The following is a 16,399-nucleotide window of genomic DNA, read 5'->3' as shown; positions in this document are numbered from 1 at the left end:
GCTTTGACGGTTCTGGTGGGGAATGCTTCTGGCTACTTTGAAAATGTATCTGTCAATGCCAGTACATATGGATACCCCCCCTTTCCTTGGGAGTTCTTAAAAGTCTATTTGCTACTGCTGTCTAGGCTCATGGTCTCTCCCAATCTGACTGAATTTCGGCTTGAGGGTATTTTTAGGGGTAGTCTGGAGGCAAAGATCACACTGTCAGGTAACTTGAGTAATAGTGGCATATAAATTCTAAGTAAGGATTCTTTTAATCAAGTAGGTATATAGGGCACCTATTCTTCAGTGTGCTTTTTGGTGTTCTTCTTTTACTAATGACTACAATATATGGGAAGGGATTACTAGCTTCTTTTCAATGGTAGCCCACCCTTCTTGGTTATACGCCTCTCTTTGATCTCCAATTAATTTTCTATCTCTTTTATTATATTCTGGTTTAGTTTTGAGGGAAATTTGTTTATCTGGAATTAGGGCTCCTTCAGCAGTTAGCTCATCTTTCGCTGCTTCTTTTGCCTCTCTATCCGCCAGCTCGTTTCTTTCTTCCAATTGTGAGCTCACTCTTTGGTGTGCCTTAATATGCATAATTGCTACCTTTTCAGGCAGCTGAACTGCTTCCAGCAGCTGGATTATCTCTTGTGCATGTTTGATGTTCTTTCTCTGTGAGGTCAGCAGTCTCTTCTCTTTCTAGATGGCTCTATGTGCATTCACAACTCAGAATGGATACCTCGAGTCTGTAGAGATGTTTATTCTCTTTCTTTTTGCCATTTCCAAGGCACGGGTCAGGGCAATTATCTTAGCTTTCTGTGCAGAGGTACTTGTTGGTAAGGGTCCAGATTCTTTTACCTCTCTGCATGTGGTCACTGCATACTTAGCATGTCGCTTTATATTGGCAATGTAGCTACTCTCGTCAGTGAAACAGGTCTCTGCATTGTCTAAAGGAGTGTTTTTTTAAGTCTGGGCAGCTGGAGTAGGTAGCTTCAATAGTCTCCAGGCAATCGTGGTGTACTGCTTCTCCTTGATTTCCACTGAGAAAGGAAGCTGGGTTGACAATATTAGTCACTACTATTTCTACATCATCTTGCTTTACCATCATGGCCTGGTATTTCAGAAACCTCTATGGTGAAAGCCAGTGGCCACCCTTTACTTCCAGTACTGCGGACACTGTGTGGGACACTAGCACAGTCATTTTTTATCCTAGAGTAAACTTGCATGCTTCTTGAATACTCAGCACGACTGCTGCTACTGCTCTGAGGCAACATTTGCATGACATTTGCCTCTAGTTCTTCTTTATCAGAAAGAATTCTTAGGTCAGGTTGACCTGCTTTCACAGCAGTCTGTCTCTCTTTATCACTTTCTGTCTCCCTCCCCCTTATCTCTGTCTTTCATTGAATCAGTATCCCTGAGTCTAGGTCTTGCAGTCAGGCTACATAGCTATGTTTTCTTCACTAGAGACTCAAAGATGTTCATTTTACTTAAATCAAAATGGATTTCTACTCTGGAGAATTTTTATTCTGTCTCAGAAGCCCCCCATTGGGATAGAATGTCCCTGCCCCAAAGTGTCCAGCATCCCCGCTAGGTGGATCTTCTCTCCTCTGCAGGCAAGACCGCACTCGGTGGTAGCCTTGCTTGGTCCCACAACTCATGCCCACATTGCTGTGGGGTTGATAGGAATCTGTTCCCTGCGATTCTTTGGGAGTAGAAAGGCTTGTGCTATTGGAGTTCCCTTTGAAAGGAAAAATGGTAAGTCCGTGCAGTACACCTGGACAAAAATCTCTTGTCCCAAGTGCACTGTTTGTACTTCTGGAACAACAATGATTTCCTTTGGGCTATGGAGAGTGTCACCTATAATTAAGATGTCAGAAGGACCACCTTTTGGCCCATGTTTCCTGTGGGAACACGATAAACATTCTCATTATTCAAGTCAATGGACAGAGCAGTTACCAGCTGGCAGCGGGTTCCCATCTGTATCATGCCGCGTGTTGGATCCTCTTCTTGAGGTTAAGAACTTCCTGGGATGGTGCGTGGCTGTATCTGGACGGCTTTTGATTTGTTGTCATAGCGCGGGGCTACACCGTGCTCCGCAAAGTCATTTCCCGAACGCTGCTGGTAGCGCTGCTGCTTCTGGGGTCTTTGGTAGGTGTCACGGGGGTTTCTGGTAGGTGACCTGTCTGGACAGTCATTTATATAATGTCCAAAATCTCTGCAGTGAAAGCAGCGTGCCTGGTCTTTAGAAGCCGTTACTGCATATGCACCAGAAACTACTTCAGCAATAGCCTTAGGAAATGCTTGGGCCACTGTATTTTCGGTGGACAAGTCACATGTACAGCTTTTCAGCATTTGTTCTATGGTAGGTTCTTTATCCAAGGGTAGAAACCTCAGAATAGTTTTGCATTGCTCGTTTGAGTTATTCATGTCAAGCTTGCACAACAGTTCTTTTCTTGCCTCTGTGCTCTCTGTTTTTCCAGAGCATCTTTAATTCTGTCCACAAATTTGATAAAGCTTTCATCTACTCCTTGTTTAATATTGGAAAAGTGTTGGATAGGGATAGAATCATCTGGGGTAAGAAGTAAAGAGGGTTTTGCTGCAAGTGCCACATCTTGTAATGCTTCCTTGGGTAAGGTGTCAGCTTTGTCAGAGGGTTTCTGTAAATCCCCTTCCCCAGCCAGCTGTTTGACTGTAAAATCTGGCTTATCAGCATTGTAGAATATGTGTCTGATAATGTTTCTAATTGTCTTTTTCCAATGCCTTTCCCATAATATATATTCTGCTGGGGAAAGGAGGCAGTGGGAAATATTTTTAATATCATGGGGTACTAAAACATGTGCTGAGAGCATAGCTTCTGGGAAATTTCTAAAAATATGTGAACTTCTACCATGTTCTTTGGCTATATTTCTTAGTTGTATGAGTTCCTTATTTGAGTTAGATCCCCACGTCTTTCTATTAGTGGTCCCACCTCTCTTTCCCTTTTTATAATCTACTGGGAAAGCATTAATTTTTTTGCCATCTGCCAATCTCCCCCCTTAGTCGCTTCTATCTTAATTAGAGCCCATGGATCAATGTCCTCTGTATCAGAATCAGAGTCAGTGTCACTGCTGTCCTCAGAGGAGAAGTGAGAGCGAGCAGGCAGTGCCCTATGCTTTTTACAGCATGTTGAAGCAAGATTTTTCAGGGGTTTTGGGGGCTGTGAGGAGACACATGGCAGAGCTTGGCCAGAGGGAGGCAGCAGTGGAGCTGGAATGGCAGCACCATGAGTGGCACAACATGCACAGGGTTGGGGAAGTGGGGTGGTACCGTGGGGAGTCTCGGAGGTTCCGTTCGGGTGGCATTGAGGGTGGGTGGGAGGCTGGAAGGGCTGGGCGTGGGGGCAAAGGAGAAGCGGGGGATGGGGGGCGGTGGGATCGGCATGGGCTGCTGTGGGTAGAGCGTGCTGTGCTCTGGCTGCAGAGTGCAGGCATGCAGGGGGACCTCCTGCTATGGCAGACAGGCAGGAAGAGATGAGGGTGGGGATACACGCAGGGGTGGGTGGGGCGGCAGCAGGGGTGGGGGCTGGGATTGAGGGACTGGCGGCAAGGGTGGGATGGACCGCAGCGGGGGTGGGGGGGAGCGGGAGGAGGGGTGGGGGTAGCCGTAGCAGGGGTGGAGGGAGCCGCAGCGGGGGTGGAGGGAGCCGCAGCGGGGGCAGCTGCTGCGGGCGCAGGAGGAGCCGCTGCGGGGGTAGGGGAAGCAGCAGGAAGGGTGAGGGGAGCGGACCCAGAGGAAACAGCCACAGTTGCACTCGCAGATAACACACAGGATGCCGCGGAATTCGTGTTTGCCGCATCCGGGGAGGTGAGGAGGACAGGCGGACCGAACGAACTCCGCGGGTGTGGAGGGGGTGGGGGGGTGCGGCGGGAGGTTTGTGGCAGAGGGTGGAAAAGCGACAAAGGCGGCACTAGGACCGAGGGGACCCGGAGGGCTGAATTTCAGGATTGACAGGGGAAGATTGTTATCAGCGTGACTAGTATTTGAAAGGAGGTTGTCTGTCCCTGGTTGGGGAGGCTGCAGGGAATGTGAGCTATCTCTATTGGCTTTCTCTACAGCTTTAGTTATAATGTAAACATAGGAATAAACCGACTCCCAGAAAAATCTTGGTTAGCTTGGAGGATGTACATCGTGGTCCCATCTCTGTCCCAAAAGAAGTCTTTAGTAATGGTGTGTGTTAGTATCTGGAAAGTGAGAAAGTATCAATTTTCTAATTTTTTTCAGGTTATTTTTGAAAGATGACCTTTAGAAAAAGAAAAGTTTTTAGAAGATAGGATTTCTAGGATTAGTAAGTACAAATCTCTCTCATTCTGGGATGGTTTCAATATACTAAGTTTTGATCCCATTTTTTCCCGTTCCCTGCCAGCAGACAAAAGGAGGGAAAAAAAGGAGAAAAAAACAAAAAAGGGACCCAAGGGAAATTGCCCACAATAAAGACTGTTTTAAAACTTACACTTTTTCAGCCGGGTGTGGGTCAAAGGTCTGCTGCAGGTGGTCTTGCCTGTGTCAGTCTCCTCGAACACTCGCTCAGATGTCAGCTGTGAGGGTCGAATGACACCCCCTGCAGAAGAGTCCTGCTATACCGAGGGCTTTTCTTCGGGGGTCTTTGCGATCCGAAGGCAGTAATGATCTCAAGAAGAAATGCTGCTCCGGGGTTGTATTCTTTTTGGTGCACCAAGTATTGCAGCCTTTTGCTGGGGTTCAGGGTGTCCCCAGCAGGCTGCACAGGTCTGGATAGTGCAGTCCTGTTCGGAACTGACTATCCGAGCTCCCAAGCAGTTCATAGCCACAGGCCACCTTAGCAAGCTTATGTGATATCAGCTCTTTAGTGATTATCAACTCATTGTGATTTCAACTCTTAAGCTTGCTAGGTGCCTAGGCAGGCAGACACAGGGAAAGAGAGGAGAAGTCTGTGTGGGGTTCCACAGGAGCGTCTTTATTGATTCTTCTGCGAAGGTTCCCAGTGACAGCTCTTCTGCCCGAGCTGGGCAAAAGCAGCTATTTTTATAGGGTACAGGGGTTTCAGAAATTGTCCAATATCAAGGGTTAAAGGAAAGTGACCTATAGTCTTACAGAGAAATAAGCAAGGGTCCAAAGGCGGAAGAGAGGGGCTTTGAGTCCAGTCACTATGACTTGACATTTCCTATCTTAGGCTTCTGCACGCGAGGGAAATCTTGCAGGCTCTGGGCCTGCTACAGGGGCTCTTCTAGGAAAGCAGATTTAATTGGCCTCTCCCCCCAACCGGTCTGGGAGAAAAATACTTCTTTGGAGAAAAGTGGAAAAAACCCTGTTTATTAAACAATAAAACCTAAACAATATTAAACAATAAAACCCCTTGCTGCTCTAAAAGAGATTACAAACTCAGAAAGTCCCTTCCTTGGGTTGCAGCTCGGTTCACTCAGTCTTTTATTAGTTTTTCTGGTGCTGGAAATGCTGCAGCCTAGGCCCGGCCCAGTGGGTCACAGGTGTAAGCTTCTAGGGTTCTTCTGGGTGATTTTCAGTTAAGAGCAGGTTTGAACAGGTCTAAAGAAAAGGGAAAAGAAACCCCACAGTTCAGGGGACTTCTTTGCCTTAGCTAGCTAAAACTAACTAAAACAAAGGAGAGCTCAGTCTCGTTTGTTCATCTGCAGACAACACAGTCCAGGAGCAGAGATGTGGAGGAGTGAGTTCAGTGTCTGAAAACAAACTGGGTGCTTCTTTTCTCTTCCTTTCACTTTCTGGAACAAGTCTTAAAGGTGCAAAACTTATTATTCAGCATAAACAGAACAAGACAATTGGGGATAAAAGCATCATATAGTTAACTCACAATACCTTGCAATGCCAAAACTTTACTTGTCTCCTCTCCTACCCCTTTTTTTACCTTGCATTGCCTTGCATCCCCATTCCCTGCCTTGACCTGCTTACCGTTTTTTTTTCCTTTGCCTTGCTTTCCTTTGTCTTTCTCCTCTCCTGTCTTGCCTTGCCTTGCTTTTCCTACCCAGTCCCACCTATCCTGGCCATTCCTGAACATCCATTGCTTTGCCACTCTAGCCCTGGTGTTTATAAAGCTATTTTTGAAATGAATCCTATTATCCAACTCAATACCTTCAGGGGTGCCACGTCACCACAGGACTTGTTTTTCAAGGCCCAAAATTATGTTCCAGGCAGTGACATGAGGAACAGGGTACATCTCCAGCTTCCAGTGGTGCCTTCTACAACTGTTAGCATGTAATGCTTGCCTTGGCAGATTTGTAGCAGTATGATGTTATCGATATGCCAGACCTCCCCATACTTATATTTAGACCACTGCCTCCCATACTGCTGTGGCTTTACCCACTTGGCCTGATTGATCACAGCACATGTTTCACAATCATGGATTACTTGGCATATAGTGTCTGTGGTTAGGTCCACCCCTCAGCCCATTAGTATGTTGCATCTCTTCTCTGATGACCTGAGGCATCATGGCCCACTGAACTAGAAATAATTCTCCCTTGTGCTGCCAGTCCAGATCTACCTGTGACACTTTATTCTTGGCAACCCGATCCACCTGCTTGTTGTTGCAATGCTCCTCATTAGCCAGACTCTTTGGCACATGATGGACTTCCACTGTCAGCTTCTCTACCTGGGCAGTGATATCTTGCCATGCTTCAGCAGCCCAGATGGGTTTTCCCCTGCACTGCCAATTGGTGTTTTTCCACCATTCCAGCCACCCCCAGAGACTGTTTGCTACCATTCATGAGTCAGTGATAGTGGTGGCCACTTCTCTTGCTCAGTGATGTCCAAACACAGTTGGACAGCTTTCAGCTCTGCAACCTGATTTGATCCATCTTGTCCCTCAGTAGCTTCCACAACTCACCGAATAGCAGAGACCCTGGTCTGAAGTGGCAAGGCATGGAAAATGTCCTTGCTAATCTCCTTTCTGAGTTTCTGATGGCTCTCTTAATGCTCTCTTCCAATTTCTCCATATGCTCAGTCAGGTCTGTTTCCACGGCCAAGACTTGGACTCCTGCCGGAATGTGGACAGTATTTTCATATGTCTGGAGCCTTCTTTTCATAGCACCCACTGGCTCATTCTCCTCATCCCATTGCAGCGTTGCTAGGAAGTGAGAGTACACTTGTGGCCCAAATTGAGCAAGTTTCAACCACATCAGTGTTTTATATTTTACAAGGTCTGGACTTATAGTGGGTTGGTTTTCTTTGAGGAAATGATCTCTAGCACAGCCAGTTCTCTCAAGTGTTGGATTCCTTGCTCCATGGTTTTCCAAGGGCCTTACTTCAGCTAGAGGTCTTCTTGGCAAAGGTATTTCTCCTTCACATTTGTTAAGTCACGTCCAGAGGCCAAGAGGTTCTAGCTTCCTTGCAATCCCCCGATCAATACCCACATCATGCGACAAGGATCCCAAGTGCCATCCTTCAGTACCATTCAAAATTGTACTGTCACCTGTGGTGTCCCAGACTCAGATGAACCAGCTCAGTATGGACTCGTCTGTTCATCCAGTGGGGTATTTCCACAGATGGTAGAGACAATCTAAGGATAAGGATTCTGTGATTATTTCCAGCTCTGAGTCCTCTGGTGCCTGCGAGGGTTCTGCCTCCCCTTCATCATCGACCGGGTTAACTGATTTGGTCTTGTATTTTTTTCTTGGACAGGGGTTACTGCTATTGGCTTAGGCTACACGTCTGGTTTAACTGCAGCCTGAGTGTCGCTGTTGAGTAAGAAACAGCACAGACCCACCAGAAGCCTGGTTTGCACAGCATCGCACAGCTTTACTTAGGATCCTCTTTTATGCATTGTTCCGATACGCGCTGCACCCCCCACCCCTTCGATGGCTCACCCTATGGGAGCCAAAGGCCACGTAGGAGGCCACACAGAGAGAGAGACAACTGTCGCATCTGCCCCACCGTTGATCAAACCTTGAAGCCCTGTGGAGAGTTAGGGATATGCGTGCGGAAGAAATCGGGCTGTACGGTCAGTCAGGACATTCCCCCCCCGGCAGTCAGACCTTTGCTCCTGGAGCTGAATGAGAAGAGAGATAAGAGATGAGATAAGGAGGGATGGACCATGAGGGAAGTGCAGAAGACTCTTGAGTGTGGGGAGAGATGATGGAGTGGCCTTTTGGCTGGACTTTTCTTGTGTGGCCATAGACTGAACCATTTTTATTCCTGTGACACAGAGACTGCATTTAGGGGGAGGCAGTGCCTCAGAACCAGGAGGGTTCAGTGTGGGTACCCCTCGGCCCCAGGGGGTGAAAACAATGGGGGGGACAGATGTCCCAAAGGAGAGACTGTGCCTTTTTTGGAGTGAGACAAGGCATCCTTAAAAGACAACCCTAAAAGCAGCTCTGGTCCATGCACAGTGGTGAGAGCACTGGGCATGGAAGGAAGATGTCACGATGGCAAAGGATTTTCCGTGTGGTGCTGAGTGGCATGGAAACACACAAGATTTCAATGGTGTTTCCAGGGGAAGCCTATGGTACAAGAAGGACTCCTCTCCTCTTCATGAACTGAAGATTGAGTATTCTAAAGGGTGGTGCCGGACTGAGAGTTGGTGATTTGGGGGAATGTATTGCATTGGGAAATTTAGTGGGGGGGGAGGAGGAAAGTGCTTTTGAAAGGTTTTCATTTTCCTTGTTTGTTTTTTTTTCCTTTTCTGGTAGTTTAGTTAATAAAGTTTTCTTTATTTCTAAGCTGGAGCCTGCTTTGCTTATTCCTGGTCACATCTCACAGCAGACACCAGGGAGAGGGTATTCTCATGGGGGCACTGGCATTGTGCCAGTGTCAAACCGTGACACTGGGTTACCCTGAACTTTCTGCAGATCAGCAGGTGTATTTGGTGATAACTGTTTACCGCATAAGGAGGCATTTGTGTCCCAACTAGAAGGAGGTAAAGGGACAGCAATAGGAGGGGAGAAGAGCTTGAGTACATATTAAGTGGAGCTGGAGAAGGGGTGGAGAATGCAGCAGGTGGAGTAGGCACTTGTGCTGGTGCAGAAGGAACTGGAGGAGCCGAAGGGGGTGGTGAGGGAGTGGTTACTGGGGGAGATACTGGGTCTATCATAGGGGAAGCCAAAGAGGTATAAGGAGGAATTTGAGGAGGCCGTAATGAGATGGCAACCGGGGGAAGAACCGGACCTGCCATTTGAGGTGTCCGAGGAAGAGGATTATAAGATGGAGGGGCAGAAGGAGGCAAATAATCCAGGAGGTCCCATCTTCTACTGATTTCAGCATCCCCTCCTTCATTCCCCTCTTTCTTCTTCGGTACCTTGGAAATTTGCACACCTTCATCCCCAATAGCACTCTTTAACCAGCAAGCTACATACAATAATTGCTCAGGATCAGTATCTCCTCGAGCTGTCAGATAATGACTCAGTTGTTGGCACATCCACTTGTCCCTTGTCCCACACCAAGGCCATTCTCCTTGCACCTCTAATTCTTGCCAGACTTCTACAAAATGGTGGATCATCTTCACCTTATCTAATCCCTCTGTGGCCTCTATAGAATCCCATTTCTCTAACAGTTCTCCTAAGGGGCTACTGGGAGGTATATTCCTCAGTCTCTTGCCTGTCTTTTTACTATGACACCCTCCCATTTTTCAGGTCTCACCAGAAAAAATCCCAAAGGTGCCTCTACTGACAGGTAATCTCAAGAAAAATTTATTTGCCTGATGCTCAGGACTTTACACTGAAACAACTGCTTGATCTCTTGATTGCCTAACTTTACTAACGTCAGGTCTTATATCTATCAGGACTTGAAAACATGAAACCCCGGCATAAGAAGCTGGTTCATGCCTGACTCCTTTCTGTCAGGAAAAACAGCTGCCTGATTTCTAGTTTGCCTAACCTACCAAATGTTAGGCCTCACCATATCCGGACTTAAAAATAAACCCTAGCTTCCTTTGCTGGGATTTGTGCCTTAACCCTTTGTCAGGACTTAATTTGCCTGCAGGGCTTGTGAGCTTACCGAACCCTCCTCGGGACTTGCATTCTGCCTGACTTCCCTCTGTCAGGACTTTTGGGGGTGCGTGCCACTCATACACCATTTCCTCTGCACACCCGGAGGGGGGGCCCCTCTTTCCCCCTTAGGAGACGAATCACGCTGATTCCACGCACTTCCCCCTGTTCCCGGCCAGCTTTCTTGCAGGAGTCCAGAAATGCGGTACTGAGGGGTCCACACCCAGGTCGAGATATTTTGCAGAGAAAAGAAGAAACTTCACAACTTTATAGAAGTTGTAAAGCCCGGTATGCTTTTATTACGATGCGCGCCAGACGCAAGCCTCCCCAAAAGGCATGCGTACCTCTGAAGACTTCAGGTCTCTTTTTATCTCTCTTCTAAATGCATATGCATACAGTTTCACAATAGGTTCATACATATTCATTTCGCGTGACATTTATTGCCAGTTCTCTTTTATCAAAGGAATTCTTAGGTCGGGGGCAAATTGACCTTGTGGTCATTTCTGTTTTTCTTTCTCTGTCGTCTTGCTGTCTCTGGCATCTGACTTTTCTTTCAGCTTTGGCCTCACAGACTTTTCACCTCTCTTAGACAATTCACCTAATTCAGAATAGATTTTTACTCTGTCTCAGAGGGTCCGGGCTGCCGGCCTTCATCTCACTCACACACACACTCGCTCGTCTCCCACTCCTGCCACCGGATTTCTCACCAGTCCCGTGCTCCAGTGCCCCTCAGCATCACTGGTCCCAAGCCCATCTCTCTGGTCCTGATAGCCAGCTGTCCTGAAGATCCAAGATGGCCAGTCCTGGTGTCTTCTTCCGGCGTGGCTATCCCGGACGATCACCCCAGCTGAAATAAACAGGGCAGGAGACTTTTTCTCCTTTTAATGCCTTTATTAAAAGTGATCAGCTCAAGATTGGGAAGCTCAATGGGGCTGCAATCTCCGTCATCTCTCCCAGGGTGACTCAGAGGAGGAGGATATGCGCAGCTTTGTGCACTAGGGGCAGAGCTGGGGGTCCAGTCCTCGTGGGAGCTTTTTGGGCATGACCGAGGTGTTGAATTCTTACCCCCTCACTCTCTCTGGGTCCCGGTTTGAGAGGATTATCTTGCTCAGGGTGAGGGGCCACGAAGGTTTTCAGAATCTCTGCCGGCGCAGCACTCTGTTCCTCACGTCCAGACATCACTCCAATTTCTCAACTCTATATTGGCTTGTTGTTTTAGGGGTCTTTTCAGCAAGTTTGGAGTAGTAGCTTCTCATGGCATGCTGGTCCTGAGGTTATTTTGCATGCCCCCCTCCTACGTCTTTTCCCTTTCTCCTCACTGTCTGGGGAGGTCCCCTCCCTTCACTGTCTCGGGAGAAGAGCCATCAACTTAGCCTTAGCCAGGGCCTTTACTGATACAAAAAAGAACAATTAACTACAACGACCTGTAATTATCATAAAAAACAGGAAGCACTTTAGCAGCAACACTGGTCTGACTAGTTTTTTGTAACCTTTTTCTCACAAAAAAAAAAATTGGCAGATTTTTTTTTTTATAACAGCTTGCTGCCCCAGTCTGCCCTCTTTTCACCGTTTCTACTGGCTATTGACATCGACTGCTGCTCGATTGGATCTACTTGTGTCATGGTTTAGGCCTGGCACAATGCCAGTGCCCCCATGAGAATACCCTCTCCCTGGTGTCTGCTGTGAGATGTGACCAGGAATAAGCAAAGCAGGCTCCAGCTTAGAAATAAAGAAAACTTTATTAACTAAACTACCAGAAAAGAAGAGGGAAAAAGCTATAAGCGAAAAAAAAATGAAAACCTTTCAAAAGCACCTTCCTCCTCCCCCCCACCAAATTTCCCAATGCAATACATTCCCCCAAATCACCAACTCTCAGTCCGGCACCACCCTTTAGAATACTCAATCTTCAGTTCATGAAGAGGAGAGGAGTCCTTCTTGCACCATAGGCTTCCCCTGGAAACACCATTGAAACCTTGTGTGTTTCCATGTCACTCAGCACCGCCTGGAAAATCCTTTGCCATCGTGACATCTTCCTTCCATGCCCAGTGCTCTCACCACTGTGCATGGACCAAAGCTGCTTTTAGGGTTGTCTTTTAAGGATGCCTTGTCTCACTCCAAAAAAGGCACAGTCTCTCCTTTGGGACATCTGTCCCCCCCATTGTTTTCACCCCCTGGGGCCGAGGGGTACCCACACTGAACCCTCCTGGTTCTGAGGCACTGCCTCCCCCTAAATGCAGTCTCTGTGTCACAGGAATAAAAATGGTTCAGTCTATGGCCACACAAGAAAAGTCCAGCCAAAAGGCCACTCCATCATCTCTCCCCACACTCAGCCAGTCTTCTCCACTTCCCTCGGGCCTAGTCCTTGTTATCTCATCTCTTATCTCTCATCTTATTCTGCTCCAGGAGGATCAGCATTTTTGCAAGGTCTCAATCATGTAAGGAAAGGGTTAAAAATTTCAGTCTCTGCCTGTCCCAGAGCTCCGGCACTCCCACACTGCCCTGCCGGGCACCTTCTCTCTGCACTCCCCCCTTCTCCTCCTCGGCCCGGCCAGGCCACTATTACATTCCGTCGCTGGCTCTCCCTCTTTCTCTCCTGGGGGGGGGGGGGGGTGGCTGCCCGATGTCTCTTGGTGCTTTTCCACCCTTCCATCCTCAAGGGGCTCCTCACCCCCCCCATCTCTGTCCAGCCCCAGGCCTACTGCATGGCTGCCCCTCCCCCTCCCAGCAGCAGCAGCTGAACAGGGGAGGGAGATCTGACCTCTTTGCCTCCAATTCCCAAGAGAAACTCCCAGGGACGAAGATCTGCTTTTAACCCCTGTGTGTTCTCAGAGGTGCATCCAAACCCCACTGGCCATATCAGGTGCCAATATCAAAATCTGAGCACCCATTGTTTTGACCACAGCATCCCAGAATTCCCACTTCTTCCTGGTCAAACCAGCACAACCTGCTTTCACCAACAGCGCCCTCTGCCGGTTGTGTTCATAACTACACCAAAGGGGAAATTTCTTGATGGGCGAGAGAAGGCTGTTATTGGGTTTCTGTTTTGTTTGTTGTTGCTGTTGTAGTTGGTTTTTTTTCTTGTTATATATATGTGAGAAACGATGCTCACTTAAAATTTCAGAAGTTTATTGAACCTTAACAAAAATACAACACAGGACTGAATAAGGAAAAATTACAGCGCTGGGAGCATGGAATTAAACTGCCATATGCTTGTCTACACAATGGATGCTCTGGTATTTATGCTCTTGGCACCTTCCAAAGTCTTGTCAGTCAACTCCTTCTCTGCCATCCATTGAAGATCCCTTTCTTACTACTTGATTGGAGGTCAGGTGTTGCCATGCCACACCTCCTAGTAACAAACCTGCCCTGCCCCATATGCCCTGACTAGTGACTACAATACAAGGAGGAAGGGAAAGAGGACTATGGGGAGAACATACAAAAATAACATAACTATACATCTATAGAACTTTTCTTAACATACACATAATATTCATCTATAATTGTGAGAGTCAACCTCCTATGACTAAGATTACTGTGGCTGTTATCCAATTTGAACAATGCATCAATAAGGTGAGGAATCAATGGATTTTTAACTTCCTCTGGAATGTGGGCACATGGCTATATGACTATCACAAACTAAGTTTATGCCTTTGTGGTTTCCTTAATAATGGTATGTGGGTGTGACAGCCTGGTCAGAGACCAAGAAAACCAGATAAGTTTTCTTATGGTCAGGTTGTGAGACTTTAGGGAGTTGCAGAGAAAACAATGATAGCTTGTTATTATAAACAACCTGCGGGTGATGTTTTCCTACTCTCTGTTTTCCTATTTTTCTCAAAGATTGTTTATAAGAAAGGTATTTTTGTTAATTAGCCAATCAGGTGAAATGTATTGATGAATTGACCAATGTGGTCTGTCTGTATCAGACCAGTCTATAAAGAGAGAGAATTTCTAAGTAAAGACACACTGTGCTAACTAGCCTTCTGGTGAGTCTGTGTTGTTTCTTACTCAACAGCGACAATGGTACCCATTGAGAGGAAGCAACACGGAGGAGTTTTCTTCCGATCCTTCACCCATTTCTTTGGGCCTACCCCACCAGCTTTTGAAGGGTTTAAATTTTCTCTAAATGCTAACAATATTGTATAATGGCTGATGTTGCTGATAGACCTATTCTATTTAGCATTTGGAGATAAGGTGAGATTGCCTTGGGTAACCACCCTGACATCTACCCCAGAGACTAAGGATGCTGCCCAGGAGCCTGCTACAGGGGCCAGGGACACTGCCCAACAGCCTATCACTGCCCAAACACCCACTCTAGAAATAAACCATCTGGATTGAATGGGGGTATGGGAAGAGGTAGGCTGAGTGCTGAGGGAACACTTCCCCAGCTGGCTGGAAGCCCTCTCCCTGCCTCAGAGAGGGAAAGTCCAATGGTGCAGCAGTGGAACCAAGAGATGTTACAACCATCCAGGCTGCAGATGAACCACAAGGGCAACCACAGCCAGCAGCAGTCGCCCCTGTGACAAAGAGGAAGTATAAAACAAAATCAGTATGCCCAGTTGTTACCGGGCTTTGCAAGGGTTCCCAGGGGGTGAAGAGAGACAAGAATCTTGACTCCATGATCAGAAGGCTAGATTTATTAATTTATGATATAGAATACATTAAGACTATACTAATAGGAATAGAGAGAGAAGTTCAGAAGCTGCTAAGCTAAGAATAGAATAGGAAATGAATAGCAACGGAGCTCTCTCTGATCTATCCCAGAGAAAGCTTGTCTTTGATTGGCCCTTAATTGTACACAAGCAACATGGAGCAACCACAGGTGCACCTGTTACATTCCACAGCAGCAGATAACTATTGTTTACATTCTCTTTCTGGGGCCTCAGCTTCCCAGAAGAAGGAAAAATGCTAAAGAAAGGATTTTCCACAAAAGATGTCTGTGACACCCAGTTAGTGGCAATGAGGTACCAGGGCCCTCACAACCATCGGAGGAGCTGGAGCCTGCAATCATCACTGAATCCCTGTCGCAGGACAGTCTCTGCAATCTGCAAAAAGACACTGTGCGATGGGGGCACGAGGCTTTTCCAACTTGGTTGACTCGTGTATAGGACATTAAAGGTCCAGGCATGCAACTGGATAGTGGCAAAGCAAGGAATTTGGGGTCCTTGACCCGGGACATGAGTATTGATTGGGTGCTCATGAGGGAGCCAGGGTCCCATCCTCTCTGGGAGCAGCTTTTAATGAGGCTAAGAGAAGTTTGTTCACAGAGACAGACTTCAGGGGAACCATCATAGAATGTCCTGGAAGACCATTGAGGAAGGGATTCAACGCATGAGAGAAATGGTGGTATTAGAGATAGTTTTTGGAAGAGAGGAGCAACATGATAACGACCCTGACAAGGGTGCAAATGTTGTGGAGCCTGGCACATCTAGGGCTATCCCAATACTCCAGCTTCACGACAACAATGAATTTCAAGGACAACCAAGAGACAATGGGTTCCCTAGCCAGAAAACTCAGGATTTATGGGAGTATGGTCCATGGCCTGATACACACGCACATCTCTGCTGTGGTTGAGAGTATCAATGAGGAGATAAGAGAGAAGATGAGGAAGGAGATGAGGGAGGGCAGTTGCCATGTGGCACCATGAGGAAGCGAAGGGAGCCGACCCATCCTAATTGATCAGCATCGAACTCCGATTTATTGATCTAGCTTACACTCTTTTATAGTGGTGTTAATTAAGCTTATACATATTACAAAACCCAAGCTCATCATTGGCCACAGATTACACACCAACCCCTACTTTGTTGCCAAAACCTGTGGTTTTCTTGTTGAGAAAAACACTTGTTTTTTTCATCCTGTTATTGACTTATTTATCATTCTCAAGGCCTCCATGTTTTCCACCATGCCTTTCTTTCTCACCACTTTCTCAAGGACGTGGTGTTTACTGTTGTTAAGAAAAAGCCTGAGAACTTGCTGCTTACAGCTGCCTTTTACTTTTTAACCAGCTGTATATGTTCATGGCTTTTTTTCCTTCAAGCCATGTCTGAGCAAAATTCTCCAACAGCACCAGTGTGAACCAGAGGCCCCAATGTAAGAACCCAATGTCCCCCTAGCTAGGGAGAGGCAGTACACCCCACAAGCTGACATTTAGTTCTTCATGTGTGAGCATGGGGAAAATATGAGTAGGTGGGATGGAAAACCCACTTCTATCCTGGCAGAACAGGTGCATGAATTCAAGGAGGAAAACAATAACCAAGGAAATTACACCAAACTAAATGTAGCCTCAGCTTCCTGTGATGGAGTTGCCAGGTATAACAGAAGAGAGGATGAAATGTCTGATCCCCTTGAAGGAACCTCCAGGGGGTACAGCCATGGAGGGAATGGTAGTTAGGACTAGAGGGGCGCTGCCTCTAGCCAGGTAGAGGTCAGGGAAAATGGGGGCCTTTGGACTG

General features: G+C 47.1%; 1 long non-coding RNA gene across 1 annotated transcript; it reads left to right on the top strand.

Annotated features, from left to right (window-relative positions):
* The first annotated feature begins 3,719 nt into the window (after window positions 1-3,719).
* On the top strand, window positions 3,720-8,687 carry LOC132086219 (uncharacterized). The gene is made up of 2 exons (XR_009420386.1): window positions 3,720-3,828; window positions 7,651-8,687. It is a non-coding gene; the product is annotated as an uncharacterized LOC132086219 (long non-coding RNA).
* The last annotated feature ends 7,712 nt before the right edge of the window (window positions 8,688-16,399 follow it).

This window comes from Ammospiza nelsoni, chromosome W (assembly GCF_027579445.1).
Source record: "Ammospiza nelsoni isolate bAmmNel1 chromosome W, bAmmNel1.pri, whole genome shotgun sequence".
NCBI classification, from domain to species: Eukaryota; Metazoa; Chordata; class Aves; order Passeriformes; family Passerellidae; genus Ammospiza; species Ammospiza nelsoni.
Note: the sequence above shows the minus strand (reverse complement) of the source record. Positions and strands in the feature narration are given on the sequence as shown.